The following is a 25,419-nucleotide window of genomic DNA, read 5'->3' as shown; positions in this document are numbered from 1 at the left end:
GGTGTGCGTGGTGTGTATGGGCTGTGTGTGTATGGTGTGTGTGGTGTGTGTGGTGTGCGTGGTGTGTATGGGGTGTGTGTGTGTGGTGTGCGTGGTGTGTATGGGGTGTGTGTGTGTGGTGTGCGTGGTGTGTATGGGGTGTGTGTGTGTGGTGTGCGTGGTGTGTATGGGCTGTGTGTGTGTGGTGTGTGTGGTGTGTGTGGTGTGCGTGGTGTGTATGGGCTGTGTGTGTATGGTGTGTGTGGTGTGTGTGGTGTGCGTGGTGTGTATGGGGTGTGTGTGTGTGGTGTGCGTGGTGTGTATGGGGTGTGTGTGTGTATGTGTGGTGTGTGTGGCGTGGTGTGTGTGGTGTGTTTGGGGGGTGTGGTTTGTGGGGTGTGTATGGGGTGTGTGGTGTGTATGGGCTGTGTGTGTATGGTGTGTGTGGTGTGTGTGGTGTGCGTGGTGTGTATGGGGAGTGTGTGTGTGGTGTGCGTGGTGTGTATGGGGTGTGTGTGTGTATGTGTGGTGTGTGTGGCGTGGTGTGTGTGGTGTGTTTGGGGGGTGTGGTTTGTGGGGTGTGTATGGGGTGTGTGGTGTGTATGGGCTGTGTGTGTATGGTGTGTGTGGTGTGTGTGGTGTGCGTGGTGTGTATGGGGTGTGTGTGTGTGGTGTGCGTGGTGTGTATGGGGTGTGTGTGTGTGGTGTGCGTGGTGTGTATGGGGTGTGTGTGTATGGGGTGTGTGGTGTGTATGGGCTGTGTGTGTATGGTGTGTGTGGTGTGTGTGGTGTGCGTGGTGTGTATGGGGTGTGTGTGTGTGGTGTGCGTGGTGTGTATGGGGTGTGTGTGTGTATGTGTGGTGTGTGTGGCGTGGTGTGTGTGGTGTGTTTGGGGGGTGTGGTTTGTGGGGTGTGTATGGGGTGTGTGGTGTGTATGGGCTGTGTGTGTATGGTGTGTGTGGTGTGTGTGGTGTGCGTGGTGTGTATGGGGTGTGTGTGTGTGGTGTGCGTGGTGTGTATGGGGTGTGTGTGTGTGGTGTGCGTGGTGTGTATGGGGTGTGTGTGTGTGTATGTGTGGTGTGTGTGGTGTGTATAGGGTGTGTGTGGGTGGTGTGTGGTGTGTGTGTGGTATGTGTGGTGTGTATGGGGTGTGTGTGTGGTGTGTGTGGTGTGTATGGGGTGTGTATGGGGAGTGTGTGTGTGGTGTGTGTGGTGTGTATAGGGTGTGTGTGGGTGGTGTGTGGTGTGTATGTGGTATGTGTGGTGTGTATGGGGTGTGTGTGTGGTGTGTGTGGTGTGTATAGGGTGTGTGTGGGTGGTGTGTGGTGTGTATGTGGTATGTGTGGTGTGTATGGGGTGTGTGTGTGGTGTGTGTGGTGTGTATGGGGTGTGTATGGGGAGTGTGTGTGTGGTGTGTATGGTGTGGTGTGTGGTGTGTATGGTGTGGTGTGTGGTGTGTATGGAGTGTGTGTGTGTGTATGTGTGGTGTGTGTGGTGTGGTGTGTATGGGGTGTGTGGTGTGTATGGGCTGTGTGTGTATGGTGTGTGTGGTGTGCGTGGTGTGTATGGGGTGTGTGTGTGTGGTGTGTTTGGGGGGTGTGGTTTGTGTGGTGTGTATGGGGTGTGTATGGGGAGTGTGTGTATGGGGTGTGTGGTGTGTATGGGCTGTGTGTGTATGGTGTGTGTGGTGTGCGTGGTGTGTATGGGGTGTGTGTGTGTGGTGTGCGTGGTGTGTATGGGGTGTGTGTGTGTGGTGTGCGTGGTGTGTATGGGGTGTGTGTGGTGTGTTTGGGGGGTGTGGTTTGTGGGGTGTGTATGGGCTGTGTGTGTATGGGGTGTGTGGTGTGTATGGGGAGTGTGTGTATGGTGTGTGTGGTGTGGTGTGTGTGGTGTGTGTGGTGTGTGTGGTGTGTGTGGTGTGCGTGGTGTGTATGGGGTGTGTGTGTGTGGTGTGCGTGGTGTGTATGGGGTGTGTGTGGTGTGTTTGGGGGGTGTGGTTTGTGGGGTGTGTATGGGCTGTGTGTGTATGGTGTGTGTGGTGTGTATGGAGTGTGTGTGTGTGTATGTGTGGTGTGTGTGCGTGGTGTGTATGGGGTGTGTGTGTGTGGTGTGTTTGGGGGGTGTGGTTTGTGTGGTGTGTATGGGGTGTGTATGGGGAGTGTGTGTATGGGGTGTGTGGTGTGTATGGGCTGTGTGTGTATGGTGTGTGTGGTGTGTGTGGTGTGCGTGGTGTGTATGGGGTGTGTGTGTGTGGTGTGCGTGGTGTGTATGGGGTGTGTGTGGTGTGTTTGGGGGGTGTGGTTTGTGGGGTGTGTATGGGCTGTGTGTGTGTGGTGTGTGTGGTGTGTGTGGTGTGTATGGTGTGTGTGGTGTGTTTGGGGGGTGTGGTGTGTGTGGTGTGTGTGGTGTGCGTGGTGTGTATGGGGAGTGTGTGTGTGGTGTGCGTGGTGTGTATGGGGTGTGTGTGTGTATGTGTGGTGTGTGTGGCGTGGTGTGTGTGGTGTGTTTGGGGGGTGTGGTTTGTGGGGTGTGTATGGGGTGTGTGGTGTGTATGGGCTGTGTGTGTATGGTGTGTGTGGTGTGTGTGGTGTGCGTGGTGTGTATGGGGTGTGTGTGTGTGGTGTGCGTGGTGTGTATGGGGTGTGTGTGTGTGGTGTGCGTGGTGTGTATGGGGTGTGTGTGTATGGGGTGTGTGGTGTGTATGGGCTGTGTGTGTATGGTGTGTGTGGTGTGTGTGGTGTGCGTGGTGTGTATGGGGTGTGTGTGTGTGGTGTGCGTGGTGTGTATGGGGTGTGTGTGTGTATGTGTGGTGTGTGTGGCGTGGTGTGTGTGGTGTGTTTGGGGGGTGTGGTTTGTGGGGTGTGTATGGGGTGTGTGGTGTGTATGGGCTGTGTGTGTATGGTGTGTGTGGTGTGTGTGGTGTGCGTGGTGTGTATGGGGTGTGTGTGTGTGGTGTGCGTGGTGTGTATGGGGTGTGTGTGTGTGGTGTGCGTGGTGTGTATGGGGTGTGTGTGTGTGTATGTGTGGTGTGTGTGGTGTGTATAGGGTGTGTGTGGGTGGTGTGTGGTGTGTGTGTGGTATGTGTGGTGTGTATGGGGTGTGTGTGTGGTGTGTGTGGTGTGTATGGGGTGTGTATGGGGAGTGTGTGTGTGGTGTGTGTGGTGTGTATAGGGTGTGTGTGGGTGGTGTGTGGTGTGTATGTGGTATGTGTGGTGTGTATGGGGTGTGTGTGTGGTGTGTGTGGTGTGTATAGGGTGTGTGTGGGTGGTGTGTGGTGTGTATGTGGTATGTGTGGTGTGTATGGGGTGTGTGTGTGGTGTGTGTGGTGTGTATGGGGTGTGTATGGGGAGTGTGTGTGTGGTGTGTATGGTGTGGTGTGTGGTGTGTATGGTGTGGTGTGTGGTGTGTATGGAGTGTGTGTGTGTGTATGTGTGGTGTGTGTGGTGTGGTGTGTATGGGGTGTGTGGTGTGTATGGGCTGTGTGTGTATGGTGTGTGTGGTGTGCGTGGTGTGTATGGGGTGTGTGTGTGTGGTGTGTTTGGGGGGTGTGGTTTGTGTGGTGTGTATGGGGTGTGTATGGGGAGTGTGTGTATGGGGTGTGTGGTGTGTATGGGCTGTGTGTGTATGGTGTGTGTGGTGTGCGTGGTGTGTATGGGGTGTGTGTGTGTGGTGTGCGTGGTGTGTATGGGGTGTGTGTGTGTGGTGTGCGTGGTGTGTATGGGGTGTGTGTGGTGTGTTTGGGGGGTGTGGTTTGTGGGGTGTGTATGGGCTGTGTGTGTATGGGGTGTGTGGTGTGTATGGGGAGTGTGTGTATGGTGTGTGTGGTGTGGTGTGTGTGGTGTGTGTGGTGTGTGTGGTGTGTGTGGTGTGCGTGGTGTGTATGGGGTGTGTGTGTGTGGTGTGCGTGGTGTGTATGGGGTGTGTGTGGTGTGTTTGGGGGGTGTGGTTTGTGGGGTGTGTATGGGCTGTGTGTGTATGGTGTGTGTGGTGTGTATGGAGTGTGTGTGTGTGTATGTGTGGTGTGTGTGCGTGGTGTGTATGGGGTGTGTGTGTGTGGTGTGTTTGGGGGGTGTGGTTTGTGTGGTGTGTATGGGGTGTGTATGGGGAGTGTGTGTATGGGGTGTGTGGTGTGTATGGGCTGTGTGTGTATGGTGTGTGTGGTGTGTGTGGTGTGCGTGGTGTGTATGGGGTGTGTGTGTGTGGTGTGCGTGGTGTGTATGGGGTGTGTGTGGTGTGTTTGGGGGGTGTGGTTTGTGGGGTGTGTATGGGCTGTGTGTGTGTGGTGTGTGTGGTGTGTGTGGTGTGTATGGTGTGTGTGGTGTGTTTGGGGGGTGTGGTGTGTGTGGTGTGTGTGGTGTGCGTGGTGTGTATGGGGAGTGTGTGTGATGTGTGCTGTGCTCCTGGTCTGTCTGGCCTCCTTCCCTGAGCAGAGGGGACGTGGGGTGGCGGACGTGGGGTGGCGGACGTGGGGTGGCGGACGTGGGGTGGCGGACGTGGGGTGGCGGACGTGGGGTGGCGGACGTGGGGTGGCGGACGTGGGGTGGCGGTGCCGCGTGTGACTGTGGCCTTGGTGGCTTGGCACTGCTCCCCGTGGGCCGACCTTGGTCTCCTGCTGCTCAGGGGGAAGGGCTGTGTTTGTTCTGCCTGGTTCTGCCTGCTGGCCCCCCGCGCAGGGACGAGCGCCTGTGGACCACCAGCCCCGCTGCCCTGGGTGCGCCCCGGGGAGGGGGGAGCGGAGCTGCTGGGCCCGAGCAGGCGGCTGGGCGTTGGCGGAGCCGGGTCTTGAGGTGGCAGTTACTCCCCACACTGGAGACTAAGTGGCAGGGTTCTCACCCTCTCAGCCTTCGAGGCCACCCACTGTCCTCGTCATTTCTGGGACAGCATCCCACTGTCACGCTCTTGTCCCTCTGAGCGAGCTCTTTGTTCTAGAACTTTCACTCACTGTTTTCCACGGCTCCGATTTCCTGGGCGGTTCCCGGTGCCTTCCCGGGCCTGGTTCTGCTCCTGCGGGTCTGCAGCCCCTGCGGCCGGTCCTAGGGCTGCTGCTCTTCCTGGCTGGCAGCGGGGCTGCCGGGAGGAGTCACCACAGCATGTGGCTTGGGGCTTACTGCTCACCCTCAGAGGCCGGGAGGCCAGGACCCGGGCGGGCGGGGCTGTGCTCCCAGGGCCTGGGGACCCCCGCTGCCCGTCTCCTCACCTCTGCCTCGTGGTCACTGTGCACGCGTCTGTCTGCCCGGGGTTTCCCGGCCTGACCTCCTTAACCTCCCCCTGACCGCTGTTTGCAGTCCACCCAGCCCAGCTCCCCCCACTCCCTGCAGGTCTGTGCCTGAGAGCTTCCCCCCAAGACCCTGGAGGCTGGACCTGCCCTGTCTGGGCCCATCACTGCCCGGGCCATGGAGAGGGCCTGCCCCAGCTGGGGACGTGGCTTTCATCTGTGCGGGCGCACTTCTTCCTTGCTGTCCTGAGCTGGGGACTCACACCCTCCTCCATGCGATGCTCTCCCTGGAGAAGTCCAGGGCGCGGTGTGCCGAGGCCTCTGGGGAGCCTGGGGACAGTCCGTGAAGTTTGTTGCACATAAAGTCTAAGCTTGTGTCCGTCAGGACGGGCCGACGGCCCGGTGTCCAGGGAACGCAGGAGCCCCGAGACCCTACGCCGGCCCTGCGTCACCCACAAGTGGGATCTGGGAGCCCCCCGGGGGCTGCAGGGACGGCTGTTTCCTTCTGCGGCACACACTGGGGCTGTGGGAGGGCAGCAGATGGCCCCTCACGTCAATGTCCCTGTGCCACCTGATTTCCAGGGGGCTGAGGGGGCTCAGGCACATGGCCAGCCAGGACGCCAGGAGATGGCAGGGAGCGGCCCTGGGGCTGGGGTGGTGACAGCAGATCTTGCCTTCGGTGGGTCTGGCTGCTCAGCACGAGGGTGGGGACAGAGGCCGTTTTCCCAGACAAGGAAAGGGAGCAGCTTGGGTGGGCTGACGGCGTCCCCCAGATTCATACGCTGAAGTCCTGACCCCAGGGCCTCAGAGTGCGAGTGCAGACTGACTGCGTCTTTATGAGGTGACGAAATCAAGTGAGGTCGTCAGGGGCCCTGGTCCAACATGACTGAGAGGTCAGGAGCAGACACTCCCAGAGGCCAAGCTGTGAGGACACAGGGAGAAGATGGGGTCCCAGGGCCACGGAGGCCGTGGGGGGAGCCAGCCACACCTCCCCCTGGGACTGCAGCCCGCAGGACTGTGGGGACCTGTGCTTCACCCGCCAAAGCCACCAGCCCCAGGCACCATCACTGCAGCCCCAGGAAGCCAGGCGTGTACCTGAGTCTTGGCACCTGCAAAATGGCTCGGTAGCTCAGGCTGAGATCTGAGTCCCAGTTGAGTCCACTGTGCCCCCAGAGAAAGGAGACGTCCTTCTTTTAGTAAGTAAGTAAATACCTTGTGTGAGCACCAGGGGCTGAACCCAGGAGCCCTCGACCACTGAGCCACATCCCCGGCCCTTGGTGTGTTTTATTCTGAGACAGGGTCTTGCCAAGTTGCTGAGGCTGGACTGGAACTGGCTCCTCCTGCCCCAGCCCCCGAGGACCGGGATCACAGGGTGCGCCACTGTGCCCAGGCAGACATTATTCTATTTGCTTAATTTTAAACTCCTTTCTGAAAACAGACAAATAGAAATTCATGGATTGTGAACCACGGGACATTTTGAAGCACACGCAGATGAAGCCACCTAGATGGCATGTGGCACCTAGATGGATGGCACTTGCCCCTCTTGCCCAGCGGAGATGCCGCGTCCTTGGGCCAGCGTCGGCCCACCCCTGAGCTGGCACCGCTCTCCTTCTGGCTTCTGAGTTCAACAGTAGCCGACCCCACCTGTGCCAGGCTGATCGCTGCCGCCTTTCCCTCAGCCTGGCGTCCGCCAGCGCCATCCAGGGTGCGACTGAGATCCCTCTCCAAGGGTGAGAACTGCTTTCTGCGCCCACTCATCTGCTGTTGGCACACGGCTGGCTCCGGGCTGGGCTGTCACCAACAGTGTTGCGTGAACACACGTGTGGGTGTCTCTGGGACGTTCTGGTTTGGTTTCCCTTGGACACGTACCCAGCCCTGGGACTGCTGGTCTCAGGGGCTCCACTTGGGAAGTGTCGAGGGCCCTGTCTTCTGGGCTCTGCTCCTGCGCCCTCCAGAGGAGCAGGCTCCCCTCCCCACAGCTCGCCGGCTCTGCCTTTCTGATAGCAGCTGTTCCGAGGATGTGCCGCGGTGCCTTCCTGTGGCCCCAACCTGCCTTTCCCTGACGGTCAGTGTCGTCCAGTATCTTTTCATATCCAGCTGGCCACTCATAACTTTCTTTTGGGAAATGCCTATTCTGGTTCATTCTCCATTTTTAAGGGTCATTTGCTGACTTGCTGCTGAGTTGCTGGAATTCCTTCTATACCTGGGATATTCGCCCCTTATCAAAGGTGTGGGTCGCAGACGTTTCCTCCGTCAGAGGCTCGTCTCTCACTCTGCCCACGGCCTCCTTCGCTGGGCAGGAGCTTCATCGTTTGATGCGATCCCATCTGCCTCGTTTTGCTTTTCCTGCCTGAGCTTTCTGGACCCCAGAGTCATTCCCCAGCGTCGTTTCCTCGTGTTCCCTGCTAGTAGGTTCACGGTGTCAGGTTGTGGGTTCATGTCTTCAGCCCATTTTGAGTTGGTTTTGTGGACGGTGTGGATAAGAGCCTGATTTCCTTCTGTTGCAGGTGGGTCTGGTTTCCCAACACATTTGAGGGAGACATTGTCCTTCCGCGGAGTGTGGTCTGCCACCTTGGCAGTCGGCTCTGCGTGCGTGAGCTCATCTCTGGGGGCTCAGTCTGCCCCTCTGCTCTGTGCTTGTTTCCATGCCCTGCCGTGCTGTTCCGCTTTCTCGACTTTGCAGTGTGTCCTGAGGGAGGGTGACGCTTTCAGCTTGTTGAAATGGCTCCGGCTCCTTGGGGTCTTTGGTGGTCCCAGGTTTTCCCTTACTTCTGTGAAGAATGCCGTTGGGATTTTGGTGGGGAGTGCATTGAACTTGCAGCACGGGTGTTTTCAAAGTATCAGTGGTCCCCATCCATGAACATGGACTACTTTCCCTTTGTTTGCTTATTCTTAGATTTTCTTCTTCAGAGTTTTATAGTTTCAGTGTGGAAATATTTTGGTTCTTTGGTTAAATTCATTTGTAAGTATTTTTTGGTAGCTATTATGAATAATCTTTTTTTTTTTTTTTTTTTTTTTTGTACAGGGGATGGAGCTCAGGGGCACTCAGCCACTGAACCACAACCTAGGCCATTTTTATTTTTTATTTTGAGTCAGGGTCTCACTGCGTTGCTCAGGGTCTTGCTAAGTTGCCGAGGCTGGCCTGGGTCCTCCTGCCTCTGCCTCTGTTGTTGGGATCGCAGCCACGGTGCCGGCCTGAATGGAATTTTTATAACAGACTGGTTTTTGATACTTCTTTTTTTGATATTTCGTTATTAGTGAATAGAAATGGTGCTGGTGGTTGTGTTAACTTTGTGTCTGGCTCTTTGCTGCGCTTGTCTATTAGCAGGTTTCTGGTGGGGTCTTCTGTGTGTGGGAGCATGTGGTCAGCTAGCAGGACAACTTCACGTCTTCTGATTTTGATTCCCGTGGTTGTTCTAGCCTGGTCACTCTGTCACTTTGCTGTGACTTCCAGGAAAGATTCTTTTTTTTTTTTTTTTTAAGGGCCATGGGGCCTGGTGTGATGTCATCCCGAGGGGAAGTTCTCAGCCCTGTGCAGGAACGGACACTCCCAGAGCCCGTGGCTCCTCACCACTGTGTGGCTGGTCACAGCCCTAGAGGGCAGGGAGCAGACACTCACAGGCATTTTCGTTGGCCTTGGGATGTGGCCCTGGCCCAGCCATCACCTCCACCTGGGCCATCTCCCAGGGGTGGCCCCGAGCCAGTCCTGGCTTTCTCCTCTGTCCGTCCTGCCAGGGTGGTGGCTGCCACACAGGGCTCCCAGGACCTTGCACTGGACCCCGTCCTATGTCAGGTGGCCGGGGTCACATCTCCATGTGTCCCACGGGCCTGGGGACACGCAGGGTGGCGCTGTGGCCTGACAGGGATGGAGGGCACCCTGCCCTGCTCGCCCTGTGCAGCCTCTGCCAAGCTCCTGTCAAAGGCTCATCTGCACTGAGTGAGGGACCCAGAGCAGGGCCTTCCCCTTGCAGGTGCCTGAGGAGGAGCTGGGGAAGCCGGTCTCAGCTTCTTTGAGGAGGAGGAGGTCTTTACCCTCCCTTGTGCCCAGGGGCTTGGGGACCTGTGGTGTGAGCTGCCCATTCAGGGGTCACAGTGCCCAGAGAGTTAGGGCTGGCTCTGTGGGTAGGGGCGGAGGTCAGGGTCTTATGCTGCTTTGCTTACATGTAAAATTCTTGCCACTTTTAGAAGTGTGATTTATATATGAAGGTGCACCTGGTGCTGGGAACAACGCAGCAGCCACTGCAGACAGCTCGGCAGCTCCCCACAAAGGTTAAACCGGGTCGCCACAGCGGGGGCCTTCCATTGCTCGGCAGGTAACCCGGAGGGTGGAAAGCAAGGGCTTGAATGGTCCCTGTGCACCTGTGGGTAGCAGCAGGATTCCTAATATGGCAGACACAACCCAGATGTCCACTGTGCAGGTAAGCACCAGCAACGTGGCTGATCCGTACGAGGGCGGGCCATTCAGCCCTACAAAGGAGGAATGTTCTGTCACCTGCTGCAACCTGGGTGAGCCCTGAGGACAGGCCAGGCACGGAAGGACCAGGACCATGTGATTCTCCTGACACGAGGTCCCTACAGGAGTCGAAGTGTCGAGACAGCAGGACGGGGCTGCCAGGGGCCGGAGGACAGGGCACAGGGAGCCAGTGCTCAGTGGGGACAGAGTTTCAGCATGACCAGGTGATAAAGCCCCAGGGTGGCTGGTGGCGGACATCGTCTTCACTTGGCATCCAGAGGGGTCCATGTGACGTTAGGTTCACTGTTTTAGTTTCTGCTTTCTACATTTCATGCTCTTAATCGACAAATAAAACCGTCCGTATTCACCATGTGCGACCCGTGTTGGAGATGCACTCACCCTGATGCACTCAGGGCTCGTTTCAGGATCTCTGTGGCTGCCGGCAGGGCTTCATTTTGACTCCTCTGCTGCCCACTCCCGGCAGACCAGGAAGGGACACTGGGTTGGGTGGGCTCGAGTGCAGGAGCCTGGGTAAAGACATGCAGGGGGTTGTCACCCGGGGAGGGGGCTGCTTCTGCACTTGGGGGTTCTCTTGTCAGGAGCTGAGACTCAACTCATGGACAACTCCTGGGACGGTCGACGGGCACCAGCTCTGGCCAGGGCCCTCAGACACTGCCCAGAGGAGGCAGGAGCCTGAGAGCCGGGAAGTCTGACGTGCAGAGGAGCGGAGAGGGCTTCAGAGGGGCAGGGTGCGCTGGGCGGAGCGCGGCTGGGTGCCTTCCCTGTCCTGCTTGGCCTGGGGAGGGAGCTGCTGCTCCACACAGCAGGTGAGCAAGCCCAGCGCTGGCTCCAGGGTTGGCCCCAGGCTTCCAGGAAGGAGAGGCGGGCTGGGCGGTGGGAAGGACGCCTGTAGGAGGGGCAGCTAGCTCACTGGGCCTGGGGTCCAGGCCCTCAGCGGGTGGTGCTTGTGGGCCTGGGTCAAGGAGGGCAGCATTGTGCTGCGTCTGCCCTGGCCAGGCCCCTGGTCATCAGGCTGCCTTTCTCTTCAGTTTCACAGCTCAGTCTGGGAAGGCAGTGTCCGGGGTCAGCAGCCTGGAACCGGGGTCTCTGTGCTCTGGGTGGACGCAGGTGTAGGGCTTCCAGGGTGGATAGGTTCCCACGCAGCCTTGGCTAGGACACTTCCCACGGGCCCCTTTGCACTCTGTGGCTGTGCAGGGGAAGCTCAGGCTGGTGTCACCAGTGTGGCAGAGTGGGGTCCACACAGCTCTAGCCTAAGCCCAAGCACGTCGTCAATCACGGCCAAGGACGGCCGAGAACAGCAGGCATTGCCCAAGCTCCCTCTGGGTGATGGGCAGAACGTGGAAACTTCTCCTGGACATTTGGCATCTGGGGCTTGGAACTGGTTGGGGTCGGGTGGGAGGGCGTTGACTGCCTGCCCCTTCTTCCTAGTCACCCCCGTCCAGGGCTCCATCTTGCTGTCTCCGTCCTGTAGTCCCAGAGTTTGGGTCTTAAAACAAAACCACACCACTGCTTCATTGAATAATGATTATTTCAGTTTCTCTTTAAAAATTAATCAGAGACATCCCCGGCTGCCAATCTGAGGTTTGATCAGCCGCGATAACCGGCGTGCCCACACGGGGGTGGTGGGATTCCAGCCTGGAGCACGGAAACTTGACAGCCTGGAAATGTAGGATTTCCGTTCGGCTTGTTCTAATACTGAGCCCAGCTCCAGGGACCCGTCTCCTGCTCTGCAGCCCCTGCAGGGGGCCAGCAGGGCCATGTGGCTTGGCAGTCGGCGAGGTGCTCTCTGGGGCTGCCGCCCCCCCCCCCCCGCCCCTCCAGGAAGCTTCCAGAGACCTCCTGCTCCAGGCCTGCAGGTTCCAAGCAGGGGACGGGGCTGGGCCGGCCTCCTGGCCCCTCCGCCGCGGAGCTAGTGGTCCCGCACTATCGTGCCCTCTATCGCCTTTGTGCGAAACGTAATCCACAGAATGCTTTTGTGGTAACCTTACCCATCGGCAGCCAGCGATAGCATCTCGCGCCCCGTGACGGGCAGGAACTCGCAAGCATGGACTTAATAATGCAGACTTTCAAAAAATGGGGCTGGCAGAGGGGGACGAGGGCGGGAATAAAAGGGGCCGGTGTGGCTGTAATTGGGACCATGTGGATTTCCTCGGAGGAGGATTAGGAGGAGAGACAGGCCTTGCCCGCGAAGATTAGTTTCAATTAGACGGGCTGGAGGCGAAAGGCCGGGCTCGGTGAAAGATTAAAACAAGAAGGGAGAAAGTTTCCGTGGCGGAGGCTCCGGGCTGCGGCAGGGGCCGGCGAGATCCGCTAATTGAAGGCAAAGCGCGCGCGGGCTCGGAAGAACGCGCAGTAATTGATTCGACGCTGGCCGCCCCGCCGTCCTGCTCACCCCGCCTCGACCCACTGCCAGTGCCCGTTTGTGCTGGAGGCCAGGAGGGGTGGGGCGTGAGGGCCCCGCGGAGCCCTGCAGGTCGGGGGAACGTGGGCTGTGGTCAGCGGGCCACGTGGGGCTCTGGTCCTAGGCAGGGGCCGCTGTGTGACCCAGACTATGGTGTCGAGGTTTGGGTGGCCAAGTGCTGGTCACCCATGGCCATGCCCTTGAGGGGCCTCACTGGGATCTTCCAAAAGGCTCTGTGCACTGCCAGGCCTGGGGTCCTTCCCCTCCCAAGGCCCCCTCCTCCCTCCCTCTCTTCCAGTCGTCTCTGTCCATTCGTCCAGCCGTCCTTAACTCTTCCTCTCTCCCCTTCCGTCTTCCCCTCCTTCTTCCTGGCCTCCGGTTGCTGATGCTGTGGGAATAAAAACAAAAACCTTGAACAAGAGTCTCTACAACTTGGATGTTTGCTCCTACTCCGAGTTCCTGGGTCTGGGCGGAGGCTGGTGCCCCTGGGGCTCTGGGAGGAGTGTGGACGTGCAGGGGCCACGGAGGGGCTCCATCGGAGACAAGGCCCCCTGCAGGGTCTGGTGTCCTCCTCAACTTCCCTCCTTTCCTCCCTTCCTTCTACTGAGACCTGGCTTTGGAGGGAGCCAGTGTCCCTCATGACTTACCGTATTTTCCATCTCATGGAGCTGTGGGAAGCATGATCCCCAGAGACTCCAGGAAGAAGGAGGTGGGCGGGCAGCAGAAGACAGGTGCATGGGAGCGCCTGGAGTCCAGCACACCCTGTTGGAGTTCCTGCTCAGCCCCCTGCCAGAGGCCGACCCTGGTCCTCAGACCTTGAGAGCCTCATCTGTGAAATGGGTACATCGCAGTGCAGCTGAGAACTGCCCAGTGGTCATGTCCAGTAGCCTAGAGAGGTGGAGAGGGGCCTGGTCCCTGCCTGTGCTTCACTGTCCCATCCTGTCCCCCAGTCGGACTTGAGCCCAGGGAGGTCTGAGCTCTTCTGTGGACCTCAGGCATGTGCCAAGGGGCAGCACCGTGCCCCATCCCAGGAGTCTGGGACCAGTGCCCAGGTGTGGCCAGTGACTGTGGCTGTGCTTCACGGGCAGGGCCAGCTGTTTCTTGGCCTTCCTCGGCCTGCTCCCCTCCGGGGCCTCTGAGCACGTAGTGTGTGCGTGTGTTTTATAAATCCTGCCCATTGTAATGACAGCTAAATTATGGAAAATGCATTTTCACAGCTGGTGAGAAAAACCATTAGCATTAATCAAGGACCCGGCCTCGTTGGGGACTTGCAGGCTGAGTTCTGTGGGTGAAGTTATGGACGTGCTGAACAGTCATTAGTGGATCCATTTGAAGTGGGGACAATCATTTATCTTCACACGGTGCTTGGGACGCTTCCTTGCTTGGGGCCGAGGGCTGAGCTCGGCGCAGGGCCGGGGTGGTCACTGCGACCCCCACACTTTACATAGGTGGGCCTGGTTTTCAGGGTCTCACCCAGAACCGAGGACCACCCCTGTCTCAGGGACCTGTCCTGGTGATGTCTGTGGGGCCAGCTTGGTCACAGTAAGTCAGGAGGCCCTCACTGTCCTGCACACCAATGGTCTTGCTCATGTCCCCAGGCCTGGTCACCTGATGTGTCGCAAGAGCCTTGGTGCCCTCTGTGAACCAGCGCCATCTCAGGTCCTGTGGGGCCAGCCTCAGGCTCCCTTGGGCTCCCTGGCAGCCGGTGCCCGCACGCAGCAGGAGCTGGACTCGAGGTGCGTGAAGGAGCAGCAGGCTGCCAGCTGATGGCCGGCGTGAGCACTGCTGTGGTGGAGGGTCAGCCCGGGACGGTTTCTAAGATCAACTTTTAACTTTGGAATGATTTCAGAGTGAGTGACAGGGGCGGGCAGTATGGAGAGGGTGGTCCCCACGACCCACTCTTTTGAGATTCTTCCCCAACCCCATAATCCCAGGCTAATCAGAAATGACCACATGAGGCCAGATGGGCCGCTCCTCTGGGTGGTACAGTTCTGCTGAAGGTGGCCCTCACACCCCTTCCCGAGGCCCCTCTGCTAGCACCAAGTGCCACCTGACAGGCCACACGAAGACACAGGGTCATGCCGCCGTGACCTCTGCGCCAGGGTCTAAGCAAATTCCACCCAGCTCTGGTTGATGTGCAGGACCCACTCACAGGATACGGGATGGCTCCTGGCCTGGTGGTCAGCCCTTATGCCCCTCTTCTCCTCTCCTGACCAGGGCCACTCACTGACCCTGGATGGCCTTCCAACCCTGGCTTGCTTCTCTGCAGGACTCCTGCTGCACTGCCCACTCATCCCACCCTCCCTGGGGGTCCAGTTCAAGTCCTCGTCAGCAAGTGACAGTGGTCCCTGGTCCCAAATAGTCTCCCCTCCCCATTAGCAGCCGAGTCTGTCTGTCCCCAGCTCTCCTGGGTGTGTCCGCATCTGTCCTGCACCTCTTTTTCAAATCTCCCTGGCAGCTGTGGGCGCGTGTGCATTCCCACGCAGGTGTACATGGGCCAGCACCCGTGTGCAGCCTGTGTACACCACGTGCAGGCTAGCCCAGCTGGGCCCGTGGGAGCTGGCATGCGTCCCCATGCACACGGTAGGCCTGGGCCTCATCTTACCTAGTTCCACGCACAGTGGGTGCAGTGGGGCCACCAAGGTCGGTAGGCTCCCTGGGGCCCAGTGCTGGCTGGTGAGGGAGGGAGGGACCCAGGCTCTGGAGAAGATGACCCGGGGCATCCCGTGGCACCATGAGAAAGGAGGAGCTTGGAAAATAAAGCAGCGCGGCGTGGGGAGGGACCAGGGTGCCAGCCAATGCCGCCCGGGCAGGGGACGGGACGAGGGGCAGAGAGCCCCCTGGCCCTGGATGTAACCCGAGGGTGCAGGAAGGGTCAGGAATTCCTGTGGATGTGAGTCGGTGGTTGGAGAGGGAGAGAGGAGGGAGGGATAGGAGGGAGCCAGACGGCGGACAAGGACTGGCTCTTCCTATGCTGTTGCGAGAAGGGCCTCACCAGCCCCAGGACCTCTGCACAGACATCTGCAGGGCTCCTGACCAGGTGCCACCCCCCCGGACAGCTGCTGCCCTCCCTGACCAGGTGCCCCCTCCCTGGACAGGTGCCCCCTCCCTGACCAGGTCCCCCTCCCTGACCAGGTTCCCCCTCCCTGACCAGGTTCCCCCTCCCTGACCAGGTGTCCCCTCCCTGACCAGGTGCTGCCTTCCCTGGATAGCTGCTGCCCTCCCTGACCAGGTGCCCCCTCCCTGGACAGGTGCCCCCTCCCTGACCAGGTGTCCCCTCCCTGGACAGGTGCCCCCTCCCTGACCAGGTGCCCCCTCCCTGGACAGCTGCCCCCTCCCTGACCAGGTGCCCCCTCCCTGGACAGCTGCCCCCTCCCTGACCAGGTTCAACCTCCCTGACCAGGTGCCCCCTCCCTGGAAGGGGCTGCCCTCCCTGGACAGGTGTGACTGCTGGTGCTGCATCACGGTTGGGACAGCCCAGGGTCCTCAAGACAGTGTCACCTGGACAGGCCACATGGCAGGGCTCTGCGACAGCCCCTGGACAGACTGCAGACTCTGGCCTGGCTGCTGGCAATCAGTTTTCTCTAACTGCAGCCTGGAGCTGTGTCTGCCCTCTGGGTTTCCGGTGGTGGGCAGCTGCCTCTGGATTTCTGGGTCTGTCTGGGGGCTGGTACCCCTGGGGCTTGGGAGTGGCTTGGACTTGGCTGGGGGAGTCGGGGCCTAGTGTGGTGTCCTGGGTGACCTTTCCTGAGTGCTGGGCATCTCTGTGCCTCAGTTCCTTTGTCTGTAAATGGGAGGTGGCAGCACTTGCTGGCCACTCTGCAGGGTCACCTGGGGTCTGGAGTTACCAGAGTGGGGTCCATTGTAAAGGGACCCTGGAAAACTGGGACAGCATGGGCTTTGCGTCACTGTCACCAAGTTAGTGTGGTTCTGGGAGTGGAGAGGAGATGCCCCTCTGGGGAGGGTCCCTCGGGGCTGGCTCTGGTCCACACTGCCTGACCCCAGGGCCCTGAGGCGTGGTGTCTACGGCTCCCGACCTGTGTCCACATGGCTGGGGTGACAGGCTCCATCCCAGGGCCACCCCAGGGAAACACCTGTGGGAGCCACATGCTGGCCGCCTCTCAGGGCCCCTTCAGGCAGGCCCCCCGGGCAGTTGAGAGGTGGCAAAGGGCTCCTGCTGGGACCCCCAGTTGTGACTGAGGCAGGCTCGGGTCGGTGGCCCCTGCTGATGGGGACTGTCACGGTGGGCAGGCCTCGCCCTCCCTGTGGGTGACAAGTGTTTCCTCAGCCGTCTTCTGAAAATCAGACGGCGCCAGCCTCAGGTTCCTGTGTGGGGGCCCCACCGCCCACACCCCTGCCCGGGCTGGCAGAGGTGAGCCCCGGTGGCTGGCCCGTGGTTTCCTTCTGGTGCAGCCAGCTTGTCGGGGACGCCGGAGGCCCAGGAGCTGCAGGAGGGTGCTAGCTGGGCGGGCAGAGCTGCGAGGACACAGGGAGAGGGCTGGGAGGCTCTTGAGGTCTCCTCCTCAGGTCCTGGATTGAGTCTCCCTGGAGGATGTGTCCAGAGGGGCTGGACTTTTAACTTCTGGACGGCACCTTCGGCCGTTGACAAAACCCTTTCCTCAGGACTCAGGGGCAGGCCAGAGGCTTTTCCTGGGTCATGGCTTGGCGCTTGCCCAGGGGCTGTGGTTCCTGGGGGGAGATCTTTGGGTCCAGGATGGCCAGTCCAGCTCCAGAGTAAGGTCAGTGTCACAGAGATGCACTGAGCTAGAAACCCTCACCCCCACCCCAGGGAGCCAGGACCCTCCTGGCCTGCTAGCAGGGGCCAGGGGCTGCTCTGGGTCCTTAGCAGACCCCTGAGGCCCAGCACACCTGGCCCACCAGAGGCCAGCATCGCTGCCTGTCTCTCAGCCCCTTCCCTTCCTAAGGCCCCTACTTTTGGAGCTGGGGCCAGCTCCAGAGAGGTGACCCTGCACACCACGCATTCAGGCTGAACCACACGTCCCCACCAGGCACGGGAAGATCCAGGAAGGAGAAGGAGCCCGTGACCTGGCCCTCCACCTGGCCTCCGTGCCTGTGCACAGGGTCGGCGTGGGAGGGAGGGAGGGGCGTGCTGGACCGATGTGCTCTGGGGCAACAATCACCCATGTTCGTTCACTTTAAATAAACCCTGTGTCTGCCCTCGGGGGGCCAGAATCAACCCAACCGTGAACTGGCAGGTATCCCAGGCCGCACACCGGTTCCTTTATCAGCCAGGAGTGAGGCCCACAAGTGCCCTCATCGGGACAGTGCACCCAGCGGGTGCCGGGATTCACTCTGGAGACACGGAGGGCCAGCGCACACCAGCGCCTGGAGGAGGCTCCTCCAGGCGGGCAGGGGCTGGAATCGTCCTCCATTTGTTAAATTTAGTGTGAACTTCCAGGTGAGTTTGATTAGGGTTTTTAAAGGTTCTGTTCATTTGAGACTGAATCAACAGGGCACCAGGTTTCGAGCTGCAGTCTCTTAAAAGTCAACGCGGTAATGATCAATTTGTTAGCGATAGTGGCAATAAATACCTGGTTCCCCATCTGGCCAGACGGCTCTGAGCCTGTTGATCTTAACTAATCGCCCATGGTGGTGATCACCTGGAGGGTGCCCACCCACCTGCAGCACTGCCGGGCTGGCGGGCAGCGGGCCGGTCCACCCACAGCCCAGCAGAATACTTCCCGGGAGATGGGAGATGGGGCTGCAGGAGGGTTCACCTCAGACGGGGGCCAGACCCTTGTGGTCTTGATAGAAGGGGCCCCAACAAGGCGTCTGCTGGGCCCAGCTCCTGAGTAAAGCCACGACTTTATCAGGGGAGCTGTGAGGTGACCTCCCTGAGGATGGGAAGCTGCATGAGGGCAGCTCTCCCTGCCCGCCCCAGCACCCCCACAGAGGGGCAAGAGGAGCCGGTGGCTGGTCCCCACTGTCTGACTGCCCTGGTGTCCTCCACACCTGCCGCGGCCCTGCTTCCAAGCGTCTGCATGGAGGACAGGAAGATGTGGCCGGGGTGGCAAGCAGAGCTCCTGCTGGCCCGGGGCCGTCAGGGCCAGCCCAGACGCAGTGGCTCAGCACCAGCAGGTGGCCCACTCAGGGGCAGCTCTGTGGCTGAGGGGTCATGAGAAATGAGGCCTGGAAAGCAGAAAAGTGACCGCCAACCAACCCAGGTTCTCACGACTGCTGCCTGGGAGACAGCTGCCCAGGAGGCAGCAGCGAGGGCTGACTGAGTTGGGGGCCCAGGGGCCCCCCGCCAGCCCACGGACCCCCAAGTCCGGAATCGTGCACCCCATGTCCTGCATCCCACCAGAGGCCACTTCACCATGCCCGAGGGAAAAGGCCTGCAGACATTGGGGCAGGGACCCCGCTGAGGCCGAGGCACAGGGAGAAAGCTGCGTCCCCTCTTGCTGCAGTCGGAGATCCTGTTCCTCAGCTGGTTTTAAAGGCCCCGCCCACGTGGCTGGGCCCCGGACGTCCTGGGCCCCGGAGCTTAGCTGGGTTCTGCTCTGGTGTGGAAAGCATCCAGGGTCTTGGGCTGCCTTTCTGAATCTCTGGTCTCCAGCGTCTTGGCTTTGAACTCCCTGGGGTGGGGAGCCAGGGGTCAGCTCGGGGAGCCGGGGCTGCCCACGGGGGCCCTGGGCCCTGGATGGAGGGGAACTCACTTTCTCTAGGGGTGGAAAAGGATACCCATGGACCTGCGTCCGGGAGCTGCGACCACTTCCTCCACTGCCCCAAGACCCTCTCCCCTCCCCCCTCCGTCCCCGTCCCTGTCCCTGCTTGCCTGGCTCAGGGGACCTCAGAAGGGGGGTGGTGGGCGGTGGCTGCAGGGTGAGCTGGGCCTGCCTGGGAATGCTCGCCACACGGCATTTTCAAGAACTGTGGGTCAGTGGGCCTATGAGGGAGTCCAGGGCCCCGGGGAGGCTGCCTGATGTCCCAGGCCTCCCTGGGCCCCGTGATAAGGCCTTTTCCAACTGGGGCCTCTGAAAATCCTGGCACAGGAAATGCCTGGCCCAGGGGGACTGGACTTCCCAGTTCCTGTTCTCAGACTGGAAGGGCCTTGTTGGGGTTGGCATTAACCTGGGTGACCTGCCTCTGGGCATGAGGCTCAGAGGAGGGTGCGGATGGCTGGGCTCAGCAGTGGCTTGGTTTCCTCCTGAGGGATATCAGAGTGCCCATCAGGACCACTGCCTGGAAGATCAGTGGGCGGCCCCAGGCCTCGCCGAGCCAGAGAACCTCCTGAATGCTTCTCTGGAAGCTTGGCCTTGCGAGGGTCCCCCAGGGCTGGTGCTGGGTCCCCGGGACGGGTACTGGCAGGTGCTGGAGAGACAGGGACATCTTGGGTGGGTGCTGGGTGGGAGCTGCCTCCAGCCCTCCACCCCTGGTCCTCCAGGCCTCTTGCTAGGCCACTGGGGAGCAGGAGAGCCCCTCACACAAGCCTTCCCAAATGCCTCTCATGCTCAGAGCCCTGTAAGCTATGGGGAATGCCGGGAGGAACCCTGGACTGTGGGCATGATGCATTGAGGGTGGGGCCCCTCTGCCTGTGGTGTGGCCACGTCCTCCTGACCAAAGCCTCTGGAGGGAGGGCTGAGCTACGACGTGCAGCTGCCCCAGGTCCCCAGGGGGACCCCTGTTGCCAGCACAGGTGGGGGGCCTGGGGCTCCCACTTAGGAGGGGCTCTGAGTGTCAGAGGGGAGGCAGGGGTGAGGTCTTAGTGACCGAGGGCCAGGGAACACGGGGACTGTGGGGTCCTCTCTGGCAGGCCCTGGGATGTGTGGGTCTACGGAAGCCTTCACTAGGGCATTTGCCATGGCTCAGGATAACGGGTGCCAGGCTGGCCTGCCAGGTGCTCCCACCCCAGCAAGGGCAGTGGAGGCCAGCTGTGACCTGAGGGTGAGTGGGGCGGAACATGTGGAGAGAGGGAGGGGGACGAAGGGCAGGGCAAGGACTGCCTGTGAGGTTCTGAGACACGGCCCGGGAGCAGCAGCCCAGCTGCAGGGCCTGAACAAGGTTTCCCTGAATAGGCAGCGGATCCCTGGGCACTGGCTGAGGCTGGGTGCCCAGTGTCGGTCACACGAGGCCTTGGCCAGCCACCCTGCCTGGCTCAGTGTGCATCTGGTGCCACGTAGGACCCCCTGGCCCATGTCAGGTCATGCCCATGAAACCCTGCTCTGAAAGGTGAAGGACCGTCCAGAGACCCCCACCCAGCAGGGCGGCTGAGCAGCAGGACCCCACCACACCACACAGTGACGCAGAAGGGCTCCAGCTCAGGCCAGACACATGGGGACCCATGGGTCTGGCACTCAGTGCTCACTTACAACTCACTGGGGCCCTGGGTCCTGGCACCCCAAGGGACTGGCCAGGGGCCTGTTGACCCGGCCTGGCAGAGCGGGGGTCTGAGGCTCTGGGAGCCACTGAGATACTCACAGCCCCACCGAGGGGGTTGGTCTGGCTGCACGGGGGGCCCCTCTGTGGGGGCTCAAGGCACACAGGTCCTCTTGCCCAAGGCCACCGGTCCGCGGGTCTACGGATTAGCCCGTCAGCCAGGCCTGCGTGGCGTCCTCACCCTTCCTATGCCGGGAAGAGACGGCGAGCTCTGTTTATTTAGACTTTTCCTAAAGCTGACAGCTTGAATCAGGCTAATTTACCTGAAGTATACCAACCGTCCTTGTATTTATTTTACGATATTTCACCGGCGTAACCCAATCCCTGCCTGCTCCCTGCGTGTTTACGGGACCCAGGAGTGTGCATCTGTCTCCAAGCCTCTCCGCCGCGGCCCTGCGTTTCAAGGACAGTAGAGAAGTTTCCAAATGGGGATTTGGGGGCTGACTGGGCCTGGGCTGCACCCCTGGCCTCACAGCTGGCAGAAGGCGTTGTGTGGGCCTTTGGATTCAGGAGCCGAGCTGGCACCCCAGGGATGGGCTAGGCCTTGGGGTGAGTGTCCAGAGGGGCGGTTCACCTGCACAGAGGTCCTGGCCTCTCCTGGCTGGGGATGGGGAGCAGGAAGGAATAGGCCCAGGCAGGAGGACACAGTGACCCCACATGGTCACATTGTCCCTCACGCCCCTGCCTTCACACACAGCGCTGGCTGATGTGCCACTATTAGCTCACTCTGAAGGAAAGATGTCACCCAGAGCCACCCACCATGCCAGCATCAGCTGATTCCAGCTCAGGCCGCTCTGGAGGTTTGGTGGCCCATGAGGTCATGTTGCCCAGGCACTGGGCACAGCCTGGTGGCTGGATGAGTCTCCCCTGGGGATGGGCCTGGGGCTGTGGAGGCCAATGACAACAGGGCAGTGGGAACACCAGAGCTGGGGGTGGCCGTTCCCTCTGTCCTGCAGCTGAGGTCCAGGCACAGGCCAGCAGAGGCCGAGGCCCTGCACCAAGGGGTTTCTTTCCACCCGATTTCTGAGAGAGAAGCCACAGGTCCAGCTCAGGGATACTCTTACTAACCTTGGTGTGTCTGCAGATGACCGGCCACCGGCTGTCCCTCTCTGTAGACACCTGCTCGTGGGCCGAGATTCCATGCTGAGAGGCAGGGGTTCACCCTCTGGTTGTGGGCTGCCACAGCTGGACAACAGACTCACAGTGAATGGACAAACACCTTTTAGGACATCTGAAAGACACTGAGGCTCTGGGGCCCGGGTGAGGGTGAGCCATGGTGGTCAGTGCTGGGGCCCGGGTGAGGGTGAGCCATGGCGGTCAGCCAGGGCTTCCTGAAGGAGGTGGCGTGTGTGATGAGGACCAGCAGGATCCAGGGAGAAGAGGTAGCTGGTGCACAGGCCCCATGCTGGCCCACCTGCGGCCGTAGGGCCACCTCGGGGCATGCTGGGAATGGAGGCTGGGGTCTCAGCAGGGCTCTGCCTCTCCAGTGAACGTGCTCCTGAGGCAGGGGGCTCTGAGAGCAGGGGAGGGCCAGCAGGCCAGCAGAGCGGACGGGTCTGGGGCTGCAGGAGGGTGTGCTGGCCCTGGTGAAGGCTGGCCAGCCCGTCTGAGGCGCTGGCTCCTCGGCCTGCTCCCCCGGGCAGGGGCCACGGCGCACTGAGCCATACATCTCTGTCAAAACCCCTATGAATAAATTAACCTTTCTAAAGATTAGCACACTCTAATACCTCAGGGTTTTTAAACAGAACAAATGCTAAAAATATTTTGACAGAGCTTGCTGGGTTTGCAGGACAGCTCATCAACACAGGCCTGGCCAGAGTGTCCCTTAAAGGGCCAGCCTGGCCAACACGTGCGGGGCAGTGGTGCTGGGTGTGGATTTGGCCTGGCCAGGCCTGCACACCCAGGAGGAGGCACAGCTCAGTGGGGGAGTGGAGAGTGGGCAGTCACCCCGAGGGTCGGGACGGGGGACACAGCTATGTCTTTGGTGGAGCTTGCATGAGAACTGGCTGCGGCTTCACTGTGTGGATAAGGGGGTGGGGCAGTGCAGTCCCTGCTGATCTCCATGAGGCCACCTGACCCCTGGGGTCAGCAGTGGTGTGGCATGGCAGTCATCTACCCTGGGGTCTCCTCCGGGGGCCAGGACTGGAGGCAGTTTGGAGCAGGGTGAGGTCCTGGGAGCCCGGGGCTGAAGAAGAGAAGGTGTCTCAGGCAAGAGCTTGGAGCTGAGGGCCAGTGGGCTTGGGGGCTGTCGGAGAGGGTCTCCTACACCTGGGCTGAGGGCGTCTGAGAAGACGGTCATGGGGTCCCCAGGCAGTGCCAGGGGAGGCTGCAGGGCACCTGGCTGCAGGTGGAGGAGCTTGACTTCTGTTGGGGGTCCAGGGGAGCCACCGAGGGCTGTGGAGGAAGGGGAGACACGGAGGAGCCTGAAGAAGGTGCTGAAAGCAGAGGTGGGCTGCTGCCATGAGCCAGGTAGTACCTGGGCTGGAGACTGCAGGGGTGAGGGGAGGAGGACCGCAGCCCCCTCCTAGGACAGCCCCCTCCTTGGGCAGCCCCCTCCTTGCTCCACAAGGCTTCACTTGGCTCATAACTGGACTGTGTCCAGGGCCAGGCCTGCACATGGCAGGGGCTTGATAACCAAGACCTGCTGGCTGGAGGCAGGTGGTTGGGCCAGGCTCACCCTGCAAGCCAGGGCCAAGGCTGAGCTCAAACACAGGCAGCTGGCCTGGGCCTGGCCTCCTCCTCCATGGTGGGGCTGGGGAGGTGCATACAGGCAGGAAGGGCGGAGTTCAGAATGCGTTCAGCCCCGGGGTGCTGACAGAGCCAGGACCCTGCTACGCTTTTGCCTCGTGGTATAGCCTTAGCTGCAGCCCAGCCCCTCGGGCCACGCACCTTCCTGCACAGGGCACAACCTGGGCTGGCATGTGGACAGGAGCTGTGCCCAGTGGCGCTCCTCTACTGTGTCTAGGTGACCTGTGTCTGCTTCCCACCTCATGCAGGCCTCCTGGCACCTTCTGCCCCCTAAACAGCCTGGGGCCAGAAAGGGCTACTAGAATATTCTTTTGGAAAATGTTTATTTGGGTTTTGGAGATGATGGCAAAGGGTCTTGGGGTGAGCGGATGGAGGAGAGGCCAAATCAGCTCTTACTTTGCTGCTTTGTGGTTCATTAGGAACCAGCTGGGCCACTTGGGTAGTCAGAGCTGTGGTCCCCGAGGTAGCTCTGTGTCATGGTCTGGATCTTAAGTGTCCCCAAACACTTGAGTGTGGAAGACTTGGTGCCAGCTGATGGCACTATCAGGGGACGGGTGGAGCCTTCAGGAGGCAGAGCCCAGAGGGAGGAGTAGGTCACTGGGGTGTGGCCCCTTCCTTCCTCTCTGCTTCCTGGCCACCCTAAGGCAAACAGCTTTCTCTGACACCCACTCCAGGTCATGGTGTGCTGTGCTGCCTCAGCCCCAAAGTGACGGGGCAAAGCAGCCATGGACAGAAGCCTCTGAAACTGTGAGGCCCTCCCTCCTTTTTAAAGTTGTTATCTCAGGTGTTTTGTCATAGTGATGCACAGCTGGAGGACATACTCCAAGATACTGCAGGGCCTTCCTTTCTCAGAAGACTCCCCTCTTGACGGTCCTGGGTTTGTTGCTGCCTGGGCTTCTTGGTGCTGGATGGGGAGTGGAACTGTCCAGGGCTCCAGGGGAGCCCTCCTTTCCCTCTCCACGTGTCCCAGGAGCCTTCTGAGGATCAGGACAGGGGAGTGATGGGAGATAGCAGACCCTTCTCCCAAGGAGTCCTGGTGAGACCTTGGGCAGACTGTGGCCAGGCAGGGAGGGGCAGATTCTTGGACAGGTAAGAGAGGAGTATACAGGCCCCTCTGGAGCTGGCCATCCACCTCAGGGTCGGGAACCAGGAGGACCCAGCCTGCCCTGGCACTGCCCAAGCACACCATCCCCCAGAGGCACAGCTTGGCTACCCAGCCTCTTTCTCAGGGGAGGGGCACGGGGCAGCCGGGGTGGGGGCTATCAGCCACTGCTTCCCCGGTTCCCGTTGGAGCTCATCTCCGGGGGCTGGAGGGTCAGTATGAACCACTGTGCAGCTTCTGCTGGGGTGACTGTGGGGCCAAGGGACAGTGCTCTCCCCCCCAGGCTCTGGGTAGCACCTGGTTGGCAGGGAGGGCTCAGGGCCAAGCCCAGCCCATCCGGAGTTTGCTGTGGGAGTGCTTCTGTTCCCCCAAGGTACTAGGGCCAACCTGGAGTGCTCTGGGGGCACCTTGGAGCTTGAGAAGGGGCTGCCGCCCTCGCCCTCTGCCTCGGGCTCAGACATGCCACTCAGTACCAACTTGACTTGGCTGCAAGAGCCCCCTAGACGTTCAGCTGAGGGCTGCTGTTTGTCCTAAACGTGGGCCCAAGGTGCCATTCCTTTACAAGGTGAAGTGGAGTGAAGGAAGACAGTTTCCAGGTTGTGGTCCGTCCGTCCTGGGCATCAGCTCGAGGGAACCCCTCCCACCATTTGGGTCTGACTTTTCTCAGCAGAGTGGAGCTGTGCCAGCCCGGGCCCAGGCTGTGTCCCTTGCCTGTCCTGGGTCAGCCCTGCAGAGGAGCTGTCCTGGGCTGTCTTTCCTGGAGGTGACCCCAGGAATGCCAAGTTCTTCTTCCTAGGATGACCGGGTTGCCCGGGTGGCTTTCACTACACCCCTCCTTCCAGTTCCACCTCCAGGAAGTCCTCCGGGAAGACCTGAGGCTACTCAAAACCCTTCTCCCCTCTTAATCCCTGGATGGACCCGGGAACAGCTGCTGAATTCCCTCCTGGTCAGGAGCCACCCCTTCTATTTGCCCCTTTGAGGCACAAAGGAAAGGAAAGAAGTGGCCACTCAACATCAGGCATGGCGCGGCCTCTGCTTGGCCAGGAGAGGGAGTGACTGGGGGAGAGAGAGGAGCCTGTAATTGTTCATAGCAGCTATTGGGC

At 60.3% G+C, this 25,419-nt stretch overlaps 1 long non-coding RNA gene across 1 annotated transcript in view; it reads left to right on the top strand.

Moving 5' to 3' along the window:
* The window catches only part of LOC308656120, a 41,066-nt gene extending 27,280 nt beyond the window's left edge, over positions 1–13,786 (top strand). Inside the window, exon 4 of the long non-coding RNA XR_014023605.1 lies at positions 13,668–13,786. This is a non-coding gene — a long non-coding RNA (uncharacterized lncRNA). The remainder of the gene's footprint in view (positions 1–13,667) is intronic.
* The last annotated feature ends 11,633 nt before the right edge of the window (positions 13,787–25,419 follow it).

Source organism: Spermophilus citellus (genome assembly GCF_964194105.1).
Source record: "Spermophilus citellus genome assembly, chromosome: 9".
Taxonomy (NCBI): Eukaryota; Metazoa; Chordata; class Mammalia; order Rodentia; family Sciuridae; genus Spermophilus; species Spermophilus citellus.
The sequence above is the reverse complement of the archived record's forward strand: the minus strand, read 5'-3'. Positions and strand labels throughout refer to the sequence as shown.